The 16,972-nt window shown below is 41.6% G+C and overlaps 1 long non-coding RNA gene across 1 annotated transcript; it reads right to left on the bottom strand.

The window, feature by feature from the left end:
* Positions 1-1,187: 1,187 nt before the first annotated feature.
* Positions 1,188-11,652, bottom strand: LOC116369012 (uncharacterized). Its single transcript, XR_004208572.1, has 3 exons — positions 10,925-11,652; positions 2,864-3,155; positions 1,188-1,367 (listed from the first exon to the last, which is right to left on the bottom strand). It is a non-coding gene; the product is annotated as an uncharacterized LOC116369012 (long non-coding RNA).
* Positions 11,653-16,972: the final 5,320 nt, after the last annotated feature.

Raw genomic sequence — 16,972 nt, 5'->3', positions numbered from 1 at the left:
TTTTCCTCTCTGCTGTTTACAGCTGAAGACTCAGTCAGACTGGTGAATGGGACCACTTCCTGTTCTGGGATAGTGGAGGTCTTCTATGAAGGAGAGTGGACAGGTCTATGTACTAGTGGGTTGTGGAGAATAATGAGAGATGTAAAGGTTGTGTGTAGAGAGATGGATTGTGGGAATCCTCTATCTGAATCTAGAGGACGTCTGATTGAAGATGGAAAAAGAGGAGTCATACTATTTGGTAGTTGCTATGGAAATGAGTCTTCTATTAGACAGTGTGACATCATAGGAGGAGGACCTGGTTTCTGTGATGGTGAATATTATCTTCATGTGACCTGTTCAGGTAAGAGACTGGTCATATTGAGAGATTTATTTATACATTATACAATATTACCATGTATTATGTTTTATGTGTTTTTATTTCATTTAAATAGAGGGAGAGATGTCAGATGTATTTAAACATTATATTTGTGTTTGTCATATTGGTTTATGGGAGATGTTCATGGGCAGATCATTGTAGTTCAGATGGTACTGAAGTGAAGCTGCCTGATGGATGTCCAGCTGTTTATTTTCTATAAAGTGAAGTGAACTTATTCCTGTCTCCTGCCTACATTATTCCCAACCTGATCCTGAGTGACTAGGAACCCATTTCTACCTCTTACAGTATCAAACATAGCAAACTACAATCTTTTATCCAACATATTTGTGTTTAGTCCTTGACAGTGTCATGAACAAAACTGATTGAATGTTCAACCAACTATTTTTCTCCAGAGTCTGTGCGGCTTGTGGATGGAGCTGGTCTCTGCTCTGGGAGAGTGGAGGTGAAGTCCAATCAGTCCTGGGCCTCAGTGTGTGAAGCTGACTTTGACCGGCAGGATGCAGAGGTAGTCTGTGGGGAGCTTGGCTGTGGGACTCCTGCAGCTCTACAGGGGGGGCTCTATGGAGAAGGTGAGGGTCAGACCTGGGATAAAGAGTTCCAGTGTAAAGGCAAAGAGTCCCTTCTCCTGGACTGTGACACCTCAGACAGAGAGAACAACACCTGCCTACCTGGTAATGCTGTTGGACTCACCTGCTCAGGTAAGAAACAGTTTGTCACTCAATCAACATTGTTTCTCACCTGGAGTGAAGAATATGAGAGACAATGTAGGTGTGTTTTAGTGAGAAAATAGTAAGATTACTGTCTCTCTCTTTTCTTTTCTCAGAGCCTGATGATGTGAGGCTGGTGGGAGGAGGCAGTCGCTGTGCTGGTGGAGTGGAGTGGTACGATCAGGGAGAGTGGAGGACTGTGGGAGCTGAGGACGAAGACCAGAGGAATGTAGCTGCAGTAGTGTGTAGACAGCTGGGTTGTGGCTCCACTGTTTCAGTACAACCTATAAAAACCACAAGAGGGATTTTAGTTTCCTGTTCTGGGTCTGAGTCTTCACTGAGGGAGTGTGAGAGAAGTTATGATCTCCTTCCTGGACTCACAGTGATCTGCTCAGGTAATAACAAGATACACTATATTGCCAAAACTATGTGGACATCAGTGGATTCTGCTATTTCAGACACACCTGTTGCTGACAGGTGTATAAAATTGAGCACACAGCCAAGCAATCTCCATAGAAAAACATTGGCAGTAAAATTTATTTTCTGAAGGTCTCTGTGAATTTCAATGTGGCACGCCTAGGAGCAACAACGGCTCAGCCGTGAAGTGGTAGACAACACAAGCTCACAGAATGGACTGCCGAGTGTTGAACCACGTAGAGCGTAAAAATAATCCTCTGTTGTAAAACTCACAGCTGAGTTCCACATACTTTAGTCCATGTATTATATCTCCTTCCTGGACTCACAGTGATCTGCTCAGGAAATATCAACATATTATAATTATATTCAACTGATTTCCTTCATTCATACAACTTCCTCTGCACCTCTCATGATGACTGTTTAGCTTGTCAGTCTGCTTTACTAAATAGATCACTCAGTCAAGTAGGAATCAAATACAACTTAAATATCCCAGAATGCTTTGTATTTGAGTGTTACCTCAGTGAACGTCTCTACTCACTACCACTGTCACAAAGAGAGAATGAGGGAGGAGGAGAGGAAGAGGGAGAGATGGGAAAGATCAAATATATTTTATCACCGAGTTCTCACCAGTGATGTCATCATAACCAGTAACCTTTTCTCCTCTTGGCCCATCCTGACCCTGACATACAGTATCAGACCTTGTAGATCAGATGGTACTGAAGTGAAGCTGCCTGATGGATGTCCAGCTGTTTATTTTCTATAAAGTGAAGTGAACTTATTCCTGTCTCCTGCCTGCATTATTCCCAACCCGATCCTGAGTGACTAAGAACCCATTTCTACCTCTTACAGTATCAAACATAGCAAACTACAATCTTTTATCCAACATATTTGTGTTTAGTCCTTGACAGTGTCATCAACAAAACTGATTGAATGTTCAACCAACTCTTTTTCTCCAGAGTCTGTGCGGCTTGTGGGTGGAGCTGGTCTCTGCTCTGGGAGAGTGGAGGTGAAGTCCAATCAGTCCTGGGCCTCAGTGTGTGAAGCTGACTTTGACCGGCAGGATGCAGAGGTAGTCTGTAGGGATGTTGGCTGTGGGGCTCCTGCAGCTCTACAGGGGGGGCTCTATGGAGAAGGTGAGGGTCAGACCTGGGATAAAGAGTTCCAGTGTAAAGGCAAAGAGTCCCTTCTCCTGGACTGTGACACCTCAGACAGAGAGAACAACACCTGCCTACCTGGTAATGCTGTTGGACTCACCTGCTCAGGTAAGAAACAGTTTGTCACTCAGTCAACATTGTTTCTCACCTGGAGTGAAGAATATGAGAGACAATATAGGTGTGTTTTAGTGAGAAAATAGTAAGATTACTGTCTCTCTCTTTTCTTTTCTCAGAGCCTGATGATGTGAGGCTGGTGGGAGGAGGCAGTCGCTGTGCTGGTGGAGTGGAGCGGTACGACCAGGGAGAGTGGAGGACTGTGGGAGCTTACTGGAACAAAGAGGATGAAGCTGCAGTAGTGTGTAGACAGTTGGGTTGTGGCTCCACTGTTTCAGTACTACCTGGAAACACCACTTTAGGGGTTGGAGTTAGATGTTCTGGGTCTGAGTCTTCACTGAGGGAATGTTCCAGAAGTTATTATCTCCGCCCTGGACTCACAGTGATCTGCTCAGGTAATAACAACATATTATAATTATATTCAATTGATTTCCTTCATTCATACAACTTCCTCTGCACCTCTCATGATGACTGTTTAACTTGTCAGTCTGCTTTACTAAATAGATCACTCAGTCAAGTAGGAATCAAATACAACTTAAATATCCCAGAATGCTTTGTATTTGAGTGTTATCTCAGTGAACGTCTCTACTCACTACCACTGTCACATGTCATGTTATTGTCACATCTAAATGAGGAAAGTAGTTGAGGAGCTACGTTTTCTTTTTCTCTCCTCTTGTTCCAGATGTCCTGCTTCAGCCTGATATCAACATATGTTGTCTCAGTGACTGTAGGCCCACTACTCATGTTGCCCTGTGAGGGAGGGTGGCTGGCACTGTTACATGCTGATGTTATTGTCATATCTATAGGAAACTAGTTGAAGAGGTTTTTCTTGTTCTCTTTTATTGTTACAGATCTCCTGGTCCAGCCTGATATCTACCTGACTGACCCAATGGGAGGGGTCTTCAGGGGCCACCAGGGGCCCGAGATGTTCAGGGGCTACAACTTCACCATCACCTGCTCCACTCAGCCACAGTACCCAGGAGGCTCCTTCCTCCTCACGTTCACCAGCTCCAACAGAACCCAGACCCAGCCAGCTGTCAATCACTCTGCTGCCTTCCTCTTCCCTGCTGCAGATGACTCCCACCAAGGGAACTACAGCTGTGTTTATGACAATTATGTTTTCTCTCATAACTTCTCCTCTGAGAGTGAGCTCCTCTCCCTCACCATCACAGGTAACTGAACATGAACCAGACTTATAACTTTGTCATTGACAGATTTCCCACAGATCTATGTGATGATGTTCAGTCCCCTCATCAAAGGTGTTTCTGTTTGCAGCCTCTCCTCTGCCAGCCTTCATCATCAGACACGTTGTAGTGCTGCTGATCCTACTGACAACAATCACCACCTCCTACCTGTACTACAAGGTAAAGACATTTACTCAGACGTTACAAGTCATTTAAACTAGAGGGAGAGGGAGAGGGAAGGAGAGAATGGAGACACTAGAGAGTAAATGTCTGACTGTTGATGCTGTGTCTCCCTAGCCCACCAGGAGGCAGAAGAGAGTGAACAGGGTGAGCAGCATGGATCTTTATGTCAATGCCATGGAGATGGTCTCTCTGAGCTCCAGAGCTGAAGCTGGACCAGGAGAGGAGAGAGCAGCCCAGGGGACGGAGTAGGAGTAGAATGAATCTGACCCTACATCTGATCTTAGGTCAGTTTTGTGTTTTAAATCGATGGTCAGCAGTGGACTGGTGTTTAAAATGTGGTGATAAACCTGAAGTGGTTCTAATTGTAATAACCTTGGAAGAAATCTAAAAGTAGTGACTGCAACCACCATTATTCATTTAGTTTGGTTTTTACCACCAGAGAAACATGGGGTTTGGGTAACATGGGATTTTAGGTAACATGGGATTTTGGTAACATGGGGTTCTGGGTAACATGGTGTTTTGGGTAACATGGGATTTTGGGTAACATGGGATTTTGGTAACATGGGGTTCTGGGTAACATGGGATTTGGGTAACATGGGGTTTTGGGTAACATGGGATTTTGGTAACATGGGGTTCTGGGTAACATGGGATTTGGTAACATGGGGTTTTGGTAACATGGGGTTTTTGGGTAACATGGGGTTTGGGTAACATGGGATTTTGGGTAACATGGGATTTTGGTAACATGGGGTTCTGGGTAACATGGTGTTTTGGGTAACATGGGATTTTGGGTAACATGGGATTTTGGTAAAATGGTGTTCTGGGTAACATGGGGTTCTGGGTAACATGGGATTTTGGGTAACATAGGATTTTGGTAACATGGGGTTCTGGGTAACATGGGGTTTTGGGGTAACATGGGATTTAGGTAACATTGGGTTTTGGGTAACATGGGGTTTATGGTAACATGGGATTTTGGTAACATGGGGTTCTGGGAAACATGGGATTTGGTAACATGGGGTTTGGGTAACATGGGATTTTGGGTAACATGGGGTTTTGGATAACATGAGGTTTGGGGTAACATGGGGTTTTGGGTAACATGGGGTTTTGGGTAACATGGGGATTGGGGTAACATGGCGTTTTGGGTAACATGGGGTTTGGGGGAACATGTTGTTTGGGTGACATGGGGTTTTGTTAACATGGGACTTCGGTAACATGGGATTTTGGTAACAATCGGTTTTTAATTATTTTAAGAGAGTAGCTCAATTACGTCGGTTTCATGTTCCAGTATTGCTTCTTATCTTCATTTATTTGTCTCTTAGAGTCTTTGTCTTATTTAGTGTCTCTTAGATTCTTTATCTTATTTAGTGTCTCTTAGATTCTTTATCTTATTTAGTGTCTCTTAGATCCTTTATCTTATTTAGTGTCTCTTAGATTCTTTATCTTATTTAGTGTCTCTTAGATTCTTTATCTTATTTAGTGTCTCTTAGATTCTTTATCTTATTTAGTGTCTCTTAGATTCTTATCTTATTTAGTGTCTCTTAGATTCTTCATCTTATTTAGTGTCTCTTAGATCCTTCATCTTATTTAGTGTCTCTTAGATTCTTTATCTTATTTAGTGTCTCTTAGATTCTTTATCTTATTTAGTGTCTCTTAGATTCTTTATCTTGAAGTGTTTCCATTATTAGTCCAGGTATTATTTTAATCATCTGTTCATTCTTTGTATTTTTAAACATTTTTTAATAAAGGGGTTTGTTGTTGTTTACCTCTCATGATGTTATTGATTATAATGTTATGATATAGATTATTGATTATGAAGTAGATTAGTGTTATGTTGTTAGTAGTATAGAGATAATGATGTTATTGATTATAAATGTTATGATATTGATTATGAAGTAGATTATTGTTGTGATGTTGCTCTCTAAACTGCCATGTAATCAACTGAATGCTTTTAATAAAATTACAGGCTGTCAGTCTTGTGTGATTTAATTATTAGACAGACTACAACATACAGTATGAATTAACTGAGATCAGTCTGTGTGATTTAATTATTAGACAGACTACAACATACAGTATGAATTAACTGAGATCAGTCTGTGTGATTCCCCTCTTGGACAGACTACAACATACAGTATGAATTAACTGAGATCAGTCTGTGTGATTTAATTATTAGACAGACTACAACATACAGTATGAATTAACTGAGATCAGTCTGTGTGATTCCCCTCTTGGACAGACTACAACATACAGTATGAATTAACTGAGATCAGTCTGTATAATTACCCTCTTGGACAGACTACAACATACAGTATGAATGAACTGAGATCAGTCTGTGTGATTCCCCTCTTGGACAGACTACAACATACAGTATGAATTAACTGAGATCAGTCTGTGTGATTCCCCTCTTGAACAGACTACTGAGATCAGTCTGTGTGATTCCCCTCTTGGACAGACTACAACGTACAGTATGAATTAACTGAGATCAGTCTTGTGTGACTCCCCTCGTGGACAGACTAAATAACATTGTAGTTTGCTCTGTTTTTTGATAATTATTTCCAATGTGTCAAGTAATCATCTTTTTGTTTTCTCATGATTGGTTGGGTCTAATATGTGTGCTGTCCTGGGGCTCTGTGGGGTCTGTTTGTGTTTGTGAACAGAGCCCCAGGTCCAGCTTGCTTAGGGGACTCTTCTGTCTGTCTCTGTGTCTCTCGCTCTTTCTGTCTGTCTTTCTGTCTCTCTCTCACACACAGATCAGAGGCTAATAATATCACCTGCTAATTCAAACAGTGAGAAACTACAAACAAACAGAAAGACAGAAGACATCAATGTAGTTATTTATCCTCCATAGACTATGATGTATTGTTGTCCTGGTGTGTAGTTATTTATCCTCCACATAGACTATGATGTATTGTTGTCCTGGTGTGTAGTTATTTATCCTCCATAGACTATGATGTATTGTTGTCCTGGTGTGTAGTTATTTATCCTCCACATAGACTATGATGTATTGTTGTCCTGGTGTGTAGTTATTTATCCTCCACATAGACTATGATGTATTGTTGTCCTGGTGTGTAGTTATTTATCCTCCACATAGACTATGATGTATTGTTGTCCTGGTGTGTAGTTATTTATCCTCCACATAGACTATGATGTATTGTTGTCCTGGTGTGTAGTTATTTATCCTCCACATAGAATATGATGTATTGTTGTCCTGGTGTGTAGTTATTTATCCTCCACATAGACTATGATGTATTGTTGTCCTGGTGTGTAGTTATTTATCCTCCACATAGACTATGATGTATTGTTGTCCTGGTGTGTATTTATTTATCCTCCATAGACTATGATGTATTGTTGTCCTGGTGTGTAGTTATTTATCCTCCATAGACTATGATGTATTGTTGTCCTGGTGTGTAGTTATTTATCCTCCACATAGACTATGATGTATTGTTGTCCTGGTGTGTAGTTATTTATACTCCACATAGACTATGATGTATTGCTGTCCTGGTGTGTAGTTATTTATCCTCCACATAGACTATGATGTATTGTTGTCCTGGTGTGTAGTTATTTATCCTCCATAGACTATGATATATTGTTGTCCTGGTGTGTAGTTATTTATCCTCCACATAGACTATGATGTATTGTTGTCCTGGTGTGTAGTTATTTATCCTCCACATAGACTATGATGTATTGTTGTCCTGGTGTGTAGTTATTTATCCTCCACATAGACTATGATGTATTATACATACCTGGTCTCTGCCCCAATAATCTCTCCTTCCTCCCAAAGTGATGATATATTGATTGACTGGTATGTGTTGTAGTGGTACCTGGCTGGGGAAACATCTACATACCTGGTCTCTGCCCCAATAGTCTCTCCTTCCTCCCAAAGTGATGATATATTGATTGACTGGTATGTGTTGTAGTGGTACCTGGCTGGGGAAACATCTACATACCTGGTCTCTGCCCCAATAATCTCTCCTTCCTCCCAAAGTGATGATATATTGATTGACTGGTATGTGTTGTAGTGGTACCTGGCTGGGGAAACATCTACATACCTGGTCTCTGCCCCAATAGTCTCTCCTTCCTCCCAAAGTGATGATATATTGATTGACTGGTATGTGTTGTAGTGGTACCTGGCTGGGGAAACATCTACATACCTGGTCTCTGCCCCAATAATCTCTCCTTCCTCCCAAAGTGATGATATATTGATTGACTGGTATGTGTTGTAGCGGTACCTGGCTGGGGAAACATCTACATACCTGGTCTCTGCCCCAATAATCTCTCCTTCCTCCCAAAGTGATGATATATTGATTGACTGGTATGTGTTGTAGTGGTACCTGGCTGGGGAAACATCTACATACCTGGTCTCTGCCCCAATAATCTCTCCTTCCTCCCAAAGTGTGCACTTGTTCACTTCTCTTCATGGACAGGATTTGAATTGATTGATTAGCAAGAATTGATTAGGTAGCCTACACATTCGGTGGTGCTCTATTCTGGAATATTAACTGCCGTTTGTCTCCCCCTGGTGGAAATAACCTCTTATTGATCTACGTCTCCATAGAGATCTCTGCAGTTTGTACCTCGCAGCACACCGTACAAATATTCGAGGTTAAACGCCTAAATTACCGTTCTGCTAGCAGCAGGATAATATGCTGGCAGCACATCATCAGATTATTTTCTTCTAAATAAGAGTCCCCCTGCAAAGACAAACTCAAACTCAACTTTGAGAATATCGATTATTGTAGCAGTGCAGTGCAACTGTTTTTCACAGCATTGCAACCAATTTTGAAACAAATAAATTGAAAATGTGACATATTTTATTATTGTATTAATTATACCAGCATTTCTTCTGAATGTTTCCAAACTAAATACTGGTATGTTGAAAGCTGTAGGCAGTGGTGTAGTGGTGCCTGTAGAAGTGGGTATACAGTACTCTAATTTAGCAAAACATTTTCCAAACGGCCCAGAGAAGGAAAGGCACCCTGTGTGAAAAGCACAAGAAACAGTGATACACACTGAATGACCTAAATGATGAATCCCATATTGGTCTTTCACAGTCAGACCAACCCAAGTGGTACTGTTCAGTAGGATAATAGTAGACCAACCCAAGCTGTTCTGTTCAGTAGGATAATAGTAGACCAACCCAAGCTGTACTGTTCAGTAGGATAATAGTAGACCAACCCAAGTGGTACTGTTCAGTAGGATAATAGTAGACCAACCCAAGCTGTTCTGTTCAGTAGGATAATAGTAGACCAACCCAAGCTGTACTGTTCAGTAGGATAATAGTAGGCCAACCCAAGCTGTACTGTTCAGTAGGATAATAGTAGACCAACCCAAGCTGTACTGTTCAGTAGGATAATAGTAGACCAACCCAAGCTGTACTGTTCAGTAGGATAATAGTAGACCAACCCAAGCTGTACTGTTCAGTAGGATAATAGTAGACCAACCCAAGCTGTACTGTTCAGTAGGATAATAGTAGACCAACCCAAGCTGTTCTGTTCAGTAGGATAATAGTAGACCAACCCAAGCTGTACTGTTCAGTAGGATAATAGTAGACCAACCCAAGCTGTACTGTTCAGTAGGATAATAGTAGACCAACCCAAGCTGTACTGTTCAGTAGGATAATAGTAGACCAACCCAAGCTGTACTGTTCAGTAGGATAATAGTAGACCAACCCAAGCTGTACTGTTCAGTAGGATAATAGTAGGTATTGTATTGAATATATATATATATATACAGACACCTAACACTGTTGGGTGATTAGCAGGTGGACTGTAGTTTATATAGTACAGACACCTAACACTGTTGGTTGATTAGCAGGTGGACTGTAGTTTATATAGTACAGACACCTACACTATTGTTGTATTAGCAGTGTTTATATAGTACAGACACCTGGCACTATTGTTGGATTAGCAGTGTTTATATAGTACAGACACCTAGCACTATTGTTGGATTAGCAGTGTTTATATAGTACAGACACCTAGCACTATTGTTGGATTAGCAGTGTTTATATAGTACAGACACCTAGCACTATTGTTGGATTAACAGTGTTTATATAGTACAGACACCTAGCACTATTGTTGTATTAGCAGTGTTTATATAGTACAGACACCTAGCACTATTGTTGTATTAGCAGTGTTTATATAGTACAGACACCTAGCACTATTGTTGGATTAGCAGTGTTTATATAGTACAGACACCTAGCACTATTGTTGGATTAGCAGTGTTTATATAGTACAGACACCTAGCACTATTGTTGGATTAGCAGTGTTTATATAGTACAGACACCTAGCACTATTGTTGTATTAGCAGTGTTTATATAGTACAGACACCTAGCACTATTGTTGGATTAGCAGTGTTTATATAGTACAGACACCCAGCACTATTGTTGGATTAGCAGTGTTTATATAGTACAGACACCTAGCACTATTGTTGGATTAGCAGTGTTTATATAGTACAGACACCTAGCACTATTGTTGGATTAGCAGTGTTTATATAGTACAGACACCCAGCACTATTGTTGGATTAGCAGTGTTTATATAGTACAGACACCTAGCACTATTGTTGGATTAGCAGTGTTTATATAGTACAGGCACCTAGCACTATTGTTGGATTAGCAGTGTTTATGTTTATATATTTTTTGTCTTTTACAATCAAACGCACTTCAAAATACACCATTTGTTGCTCGGTCACACACAGCGTTAATCAAAAACATGCAAATGCCTTAATGCTCTATAAAATGCCTGGTACAATGATAACACTTATCTCTACATTAAATACTTATAATAGTTATTTAATTACCTTTGAGAGATGACGAGGAGACCCACGAGATCAGGAGCAGAGTTTCAATCGGTCAGAGTCCTTTTAAGAATTTAGATAGGTAGCGACTCCCCTCTACTGGCTGAGAGGTTGAATTGGAGTCGGTGCTTTACTAAATTGAGAGATTCAAGTTTGGAACGGATGAGAGCCCCACTGGAATATCGAAGAGTCTGTGCCACACAACTAGGGCGAGGTACTGAGCTCAATCGAGAGTTGCAGTTTCAAAGACTGGCTCTGGATATAATTTGCATCAGTATACAAGCACCAAGGCCACAGGCGAGAGAACAGCTGTTCAATAGTTAAAGGGTATATCGGAGAGACCCTTCTCAGATCCAACAAGTTAGAATCTTTAAGTAATTTGAGTCAGGTGGCAATTTACCCGAAGTCAAATGGTTGTCTAAATGAATTCAGAATTCAAGAAGTCAGCGCCAAAGTAATGGCAAATGTCTCTTTATATACCTTTTGATTCTCTGCCCCGATCCGCTGCTCCTCCCATTCCCTCAGAGCAGAGAGGGTGATGACATATCTTACAACAGGAAATGCTTTTCTTACAGTGCATATATGGGCCTCTGGTTATGACAGAGCCTTTACTCTATCAGCAATGAGTCTATCAGCTGTTCCCATTCAGAGGTGTCACTTGAGGCAGAGGGTGATTCTTCCTGACACCAGTAGTTGGTTGGCTTGAGTCGTCTTCTGGTGGCTTTGCCCAATCCGGTATTTCAGTAGGCGAGGTCATCTCTGCCTCTACCCTTGGTGAAGAAGACCAGGAGGTAGATCCCTTTGGCGTTTTACTACAACATCATTAAAATACTCCTACTACAATGTTTAAACATTCTACATTGTGACATCATTAAAATACTCCTACTACTATGTTTAAACATTCTACATTGTGACATCATTCAAATACTCCTACTACAATGTGAAAACATTCTACATTGTGACATCATTAAAATACTCCTACTACAATGTTTAAACATTCTACATTGTGACATCATTAAAATACTCCCACTACAATGTTTAAACATTCTACATTGTGACATTTCATTGATATCATGAAACAACTCCTTCATTAATGTATTTTCTGATGTTTGATCAGATATATTTTATCAGAGTATCTCTTGTGACATTGATCACAGCTATGAGATTTCTCTCCTGTGTGTGTTCTCTGGTGTGATATCAGGCTACTTGACTGAATAAAACTCTTCCCACATTGACTACAGCTGTAAGATTTCTCTCCTGTGTGTGCTCTCAGATGTACTATCAAGCAGATTGAGTGATTTAAACCTCTTTCCACATTGAGTACAGTTAGAAGGTTTCTCTACTGTGTGTATTTTCTGGTGTGATTTTAAATCTGTTGAACAAACAAAACTCTTTCTGCAGGCAGAGCAGTGGTAAGGTTTCTCTCCCTTGTGTGTTCTCTGGTGTGATACCAGGCTACTTGACTGAATAAAACTCTTCCCACATTGACTACAGCTGTAAGATTTCTCTCCTGTGTGTGTTCTCTGGTGTATAGTCAGATGGCTAGATGTAACAAAACTCTTCCCACATTGATCACAGTTATAAGGTTTCTCTCCCTTGTGTGCTCTCAGATGTACTGTCAGGCAGCTTGAGTGAGTAAAACTCTTCCCACATTGATCACAGCTATAAGGTTTCTCTCCCTTGTGTGCTCTCAGATGTACTGTCAGGCAGCTTGAGTGAGTAAATCTCTTCCCACATTGATCACAGTTATAAGGTTTCTCTCCAGTGTGTATTCTCTGGTGTATTGTAAGTTCTGATGAAGATTTGCAACCTTTCCCAGAGTCTGAGAAGCAATGAGATTTATTCCCTGTTGGTCTCTGCTGGTGTTTCTTGAGGTGATATAAACTGGAGAGACTTCTCTGCCTCGTCAGCTTCATGATGTTGAGGCTCCCCAGAGGATCCGCGATAGTCACGTCTCTCTCCTGTGTAAACAACAAGTCAGACAGATGGTTAAAGGCCCACAACAGCAGAAATCCACTGTAAAAGGTGATGCCAACAGCGTAGCCATGATGTTGTACAACAATTGATGTCTGTAATGAATGTTGAAATTACTTGACAATTGTCTTAAGACAGTCAAGTGAGCAACAATAGTCATATTTAGTCTTGTTTTCACATTAGTAGTAACATCAATGATTTTAGGCAAAAAAAGTAAATGTTTTTGACATCCTAAGCAGTGTGCCAGATGACTTTTGGTCTTCTATAAAGGCCCCTTTCTGTGTTTGCTAAAATTGCAACAAGGGCGATGCACATGCAATTTGGATGCAGAAACCCCTCCCTTCTAATGCAGAAATCCCTCCCTTCTAATGCAGAAACCCCTCCCTTCTAATGCAGAAACCCCTCCCTATAATGCAGAAACCCCTCCCTTCTAATGCAGAAACCCCTCCATTCTAATGCAGAAACCCCTCCCTTCTAATGCAGAAACCCCTCCCTTCTAATGCAGAAACCCCTCCCTTCTAATGCAGAAACCCATCCCTTCTAATGCAGAAACCCCTCCCTTCCAATGCAGAAACCCCTCCCTTCTAATGCAGAAACCCCTCCCTTCTAATGCAGTAACACCTCCTTTCTAATGCAGAAACCCCTCCCTTCCAATGCAGAAACCCCTCCCTTCTAATGCAGAAACCCCTCCCTTCTAATGCAGTAACACCTCCTTTCTAATGCAGAAACCCCTCCCTTCTAATGCAGAAACACCTCCCTTCTAATGCAGAAACACCTCCCTTCTGATGCAGAAACACCTCCCTTCTAATGCAGAAACCCCTCCCTTCTAATGCAGAAACACCTCCCTTCTAATGCAGAAACACCTCCCTTCTAATGCAGAAACCACTAGTTATGGATGTTGTATATCTGCCTGGAGCAAAAAGGTGAGCAGAGATTGTAGTTTTTCCACAATGTATTCTGAATATGACAACACACTATCAGTGTAAGATCAGGATGCTACTCAAGGAACCTCACATTAATCTCTGTGTCTATTCACTAGTTCACCACCATGGGGGAAAACTCAGGGGACTTCTCATAGGCTGACAGCAGATATAGCCTCCATTTCCAGGTTGCTTATGAGTGCATTTCACACTACTTTGGATTATAATTGTAAGGTTCATTTGAATGTCCTGATTAATATAACGTTTATGTTTTTGTCGAAAATGTACCACTTTATATTTAAAAACGACTTCAACCAGTAAAATGTTCTTTGGCTACTATTCTAAAATGGATGATGATCTATCTTCAGACAATACCCCATAATGACATCACAATACCCCATAATTACATCACAATACCCCATAATGACATCACAATACCCCATAATGACATCACAGTACCCCATAATGACATCACAATACCCCATAAGTGAATAAAAGTTTAGAAATGCTTGCATACCAGGGAACTTTTGGCTAAACCAACTATATCATACTACGACCAATAAGCAAACTACAAACTCAATGTACGTCACAAATAGTACAGTTAGTATGAGTATTCCAACACAGCTCAGGTCTCTGGGCTGCCATTTTGTTTCTGTTTGAAACCCAGGTTGCCCCTTTAAAAAAGCCACACAACAAACAACCAATCTGCAGTTGAAACAATAACAAAGCTGCCATAATTTTTTTTCTCCAATGTTTAGAAACAAATGTCAGATTTCCCCTTTAACACCACACACATCAGTCCTACAACTGCCTCTGTTTTTAACACAGTAACGGTACCTACAGTTGAAGTCCAAAGTTTACATACACCTTAGCCAAATACATTTAATCTCATCACAATTCCTGGCATTTAATTCTAGTAAAAATTCCCTGTCTTAGGTCAGTTAGGATCACCACTTTATTTTAAGAATGTGAAATGTCAAAATAATGGTAGAGAGAATTATTTATTTCAGCTTTAATTTCATCAAATTCCCAGTGGGTCAGAAGTTTACATACACTCAATTAGTATTTGGTAGCATTGCCTTTAAATTGTTTAACTTGGGTCAAATGTTTCGGGTAGCCTTCCACAAGCTTCCCACAATAAGTTGGGTGCATTTTGGCCCATTCCTCCTGACAGAGCTGGTGTAACTAAGTCAGGTTTGTAGGGTTGCTCGCACACGCTTTTTCAGTTCTGCCCACACATTTTCTATAGAATTGAGGTCAGGGCTTTGTGATGGCCACTCCAATACCCTGACTTTGTTGTCCTTAATCCATTTTGCCACAACTTTGGAAGCATGCTTGGGGTCATTGTCCATTTGGAAGACCCATTTGTGACCAAGCTTTAACTCATGTCTTTACATGTTGCTTCAATATATCCACATCATTTCCCCACCTCATGATGCCATCTAATTTGTGAAGTGCACTAGTCTCCCCTGCAGCAAAACACCCCCACAAACATGATACTGCCACCTCCATGCTTCACAGTTGGGATGGTGAGCTTTGGCAAGCCTCTCCCTTTTTCCTCCAAACATAACAATGGTCATTATGGCCAAACAGTTCTACATTCGTTTCATCAGACCAGAGGACATTTCTCCAAAAAGTATGATTCACTGATGTGGCCATCAACCTCCTCCTTCACATCCGACTCCCGATGATCAACCTCCTCCTTCACACCTGACTCCTGATGATCAACCTCCTCCTTCACATCTGACTCCTTATGATCATTCTCCTCCTTCACATCTGACTCCTGATGATCAACCTCCTCCTTCACATCTGACTCCTGATGATCACCTTCCTTCACATCTGACTCCTGATGATCAACCTCCTCCTTCACATCTGACTCCTGATGATCAACCTCCTCCTTCACATCTGACTCCTGATGATCAACCTCCTCCTTCACATCTGACTCCTGATGATCACCCTCCTTCACATCTGACTCCTGATGATCAACCTCCTCCTTCACATCTGACTCCTGATGATCAACCTCCTTCACATCTGACTCCTGATGATCAACCTCCTTCACATCTGACTCCTGATGATCAACCTCCTCCTTCACATATGATTCCTGATGATCAACCTCTTCCTTCACATCTGACTCCTGATGATCAACCTCCTCCTTCACATCTGACTCCAGATGATCAACCTCCTCCTTCACATCTGACTCCTGATGATCAACCTCCTCCTTCACATCTGACTCTAGTGATCAATCCAGAGCGTCTTCTTTTTCTGAAATTCACCCTCACCTTTGATGCGCATGAATCAAGTTATCTGGACATGTTGATTAAGAGGGAGATTGGTGGCTTTAGCACAGACCTATACAGGAAGCTGATGGACAGGAATTCCCTGATAGCTTCCAACCTACAACCCTAGAAAATAGCCTCCATCAGCCAATCATGTCGCATACACAGGTTTTGTGGGACACAGAGTGACTATCACGAACAAGCTGACTGTCTGGCTGAGTGTTCCAGACAGTGGGGTTACCCAGAGGACTGTCTGGATGAGTGTTTCAGACAGTGGGGTTACTCAGAGGACTGTCTGGATGAGTGTTTCAGACAGTGGGGTTACTCAGAGGACTGTCTGGATGAGTGTTTCAGATATTGGGGTTACCCAGAGGACTGTCTGGATGAGTGTTTCAGACAGTGGGGTTACCCAGAGGACTGTCTGGATGAGTGTTTCAGACAGTGGGGTTACTCAGAGGACTGGATGAGTGTTTCAGACAGTGGGGTTACCCAGAGGACTGTCTGGATGAGTGTTATAGACAGTGGGGTTACTCAGAGGACTGTCTGGATGAGTGTTATAGACAGTGGGGTTACTCAGAGGACTGTCTGGATGAGTGTTTCAGACAGAGGGGTTACTCAGAAGACTGTCTGGATGAGTGTTTCAGACAGTGGGGTTACCCAGAGGACTGTCTGGATGAGTGTTTCAGACAGTGGGGTTACTCAGAGGACTGGATGAGTGTTTCAGACAGTGGGGTTACCCAGAGGACTGTCTGGATGAGTGTTATAGACAGTGGGGTTACTCAGAGGACTGTCTGGATGAGTGTTATAGACAGTGGGGTTACTCAGAGGACTGTCTGGATGAGTGTTTCAGACAGAGGGGTTACTCAGAAGACTGTCTGGAT

Source organism: Oncorhynchus kisutch, unplaced genomic scaffold, assembly GCF_002021735.2.
Source record: "Oncorhynchus kisutch isolate 150728-3 unplaced genomic scaffold, Okis_V2 scaffold2039, whole genome shotgun sequence".
Classification (NCBI taxonomy): domain Eukaryota; kingdom Metazoa; phylum Chordata; class Actinopteri; order Salmoniformes; family Salmonidae; genus Oncorhynchus; species Oncorhynchus kisutch.
Note: the sequence above shows the minus strand (reverse complement) of the source record. Positions and strands in the feature narration are given on the sequence as shown.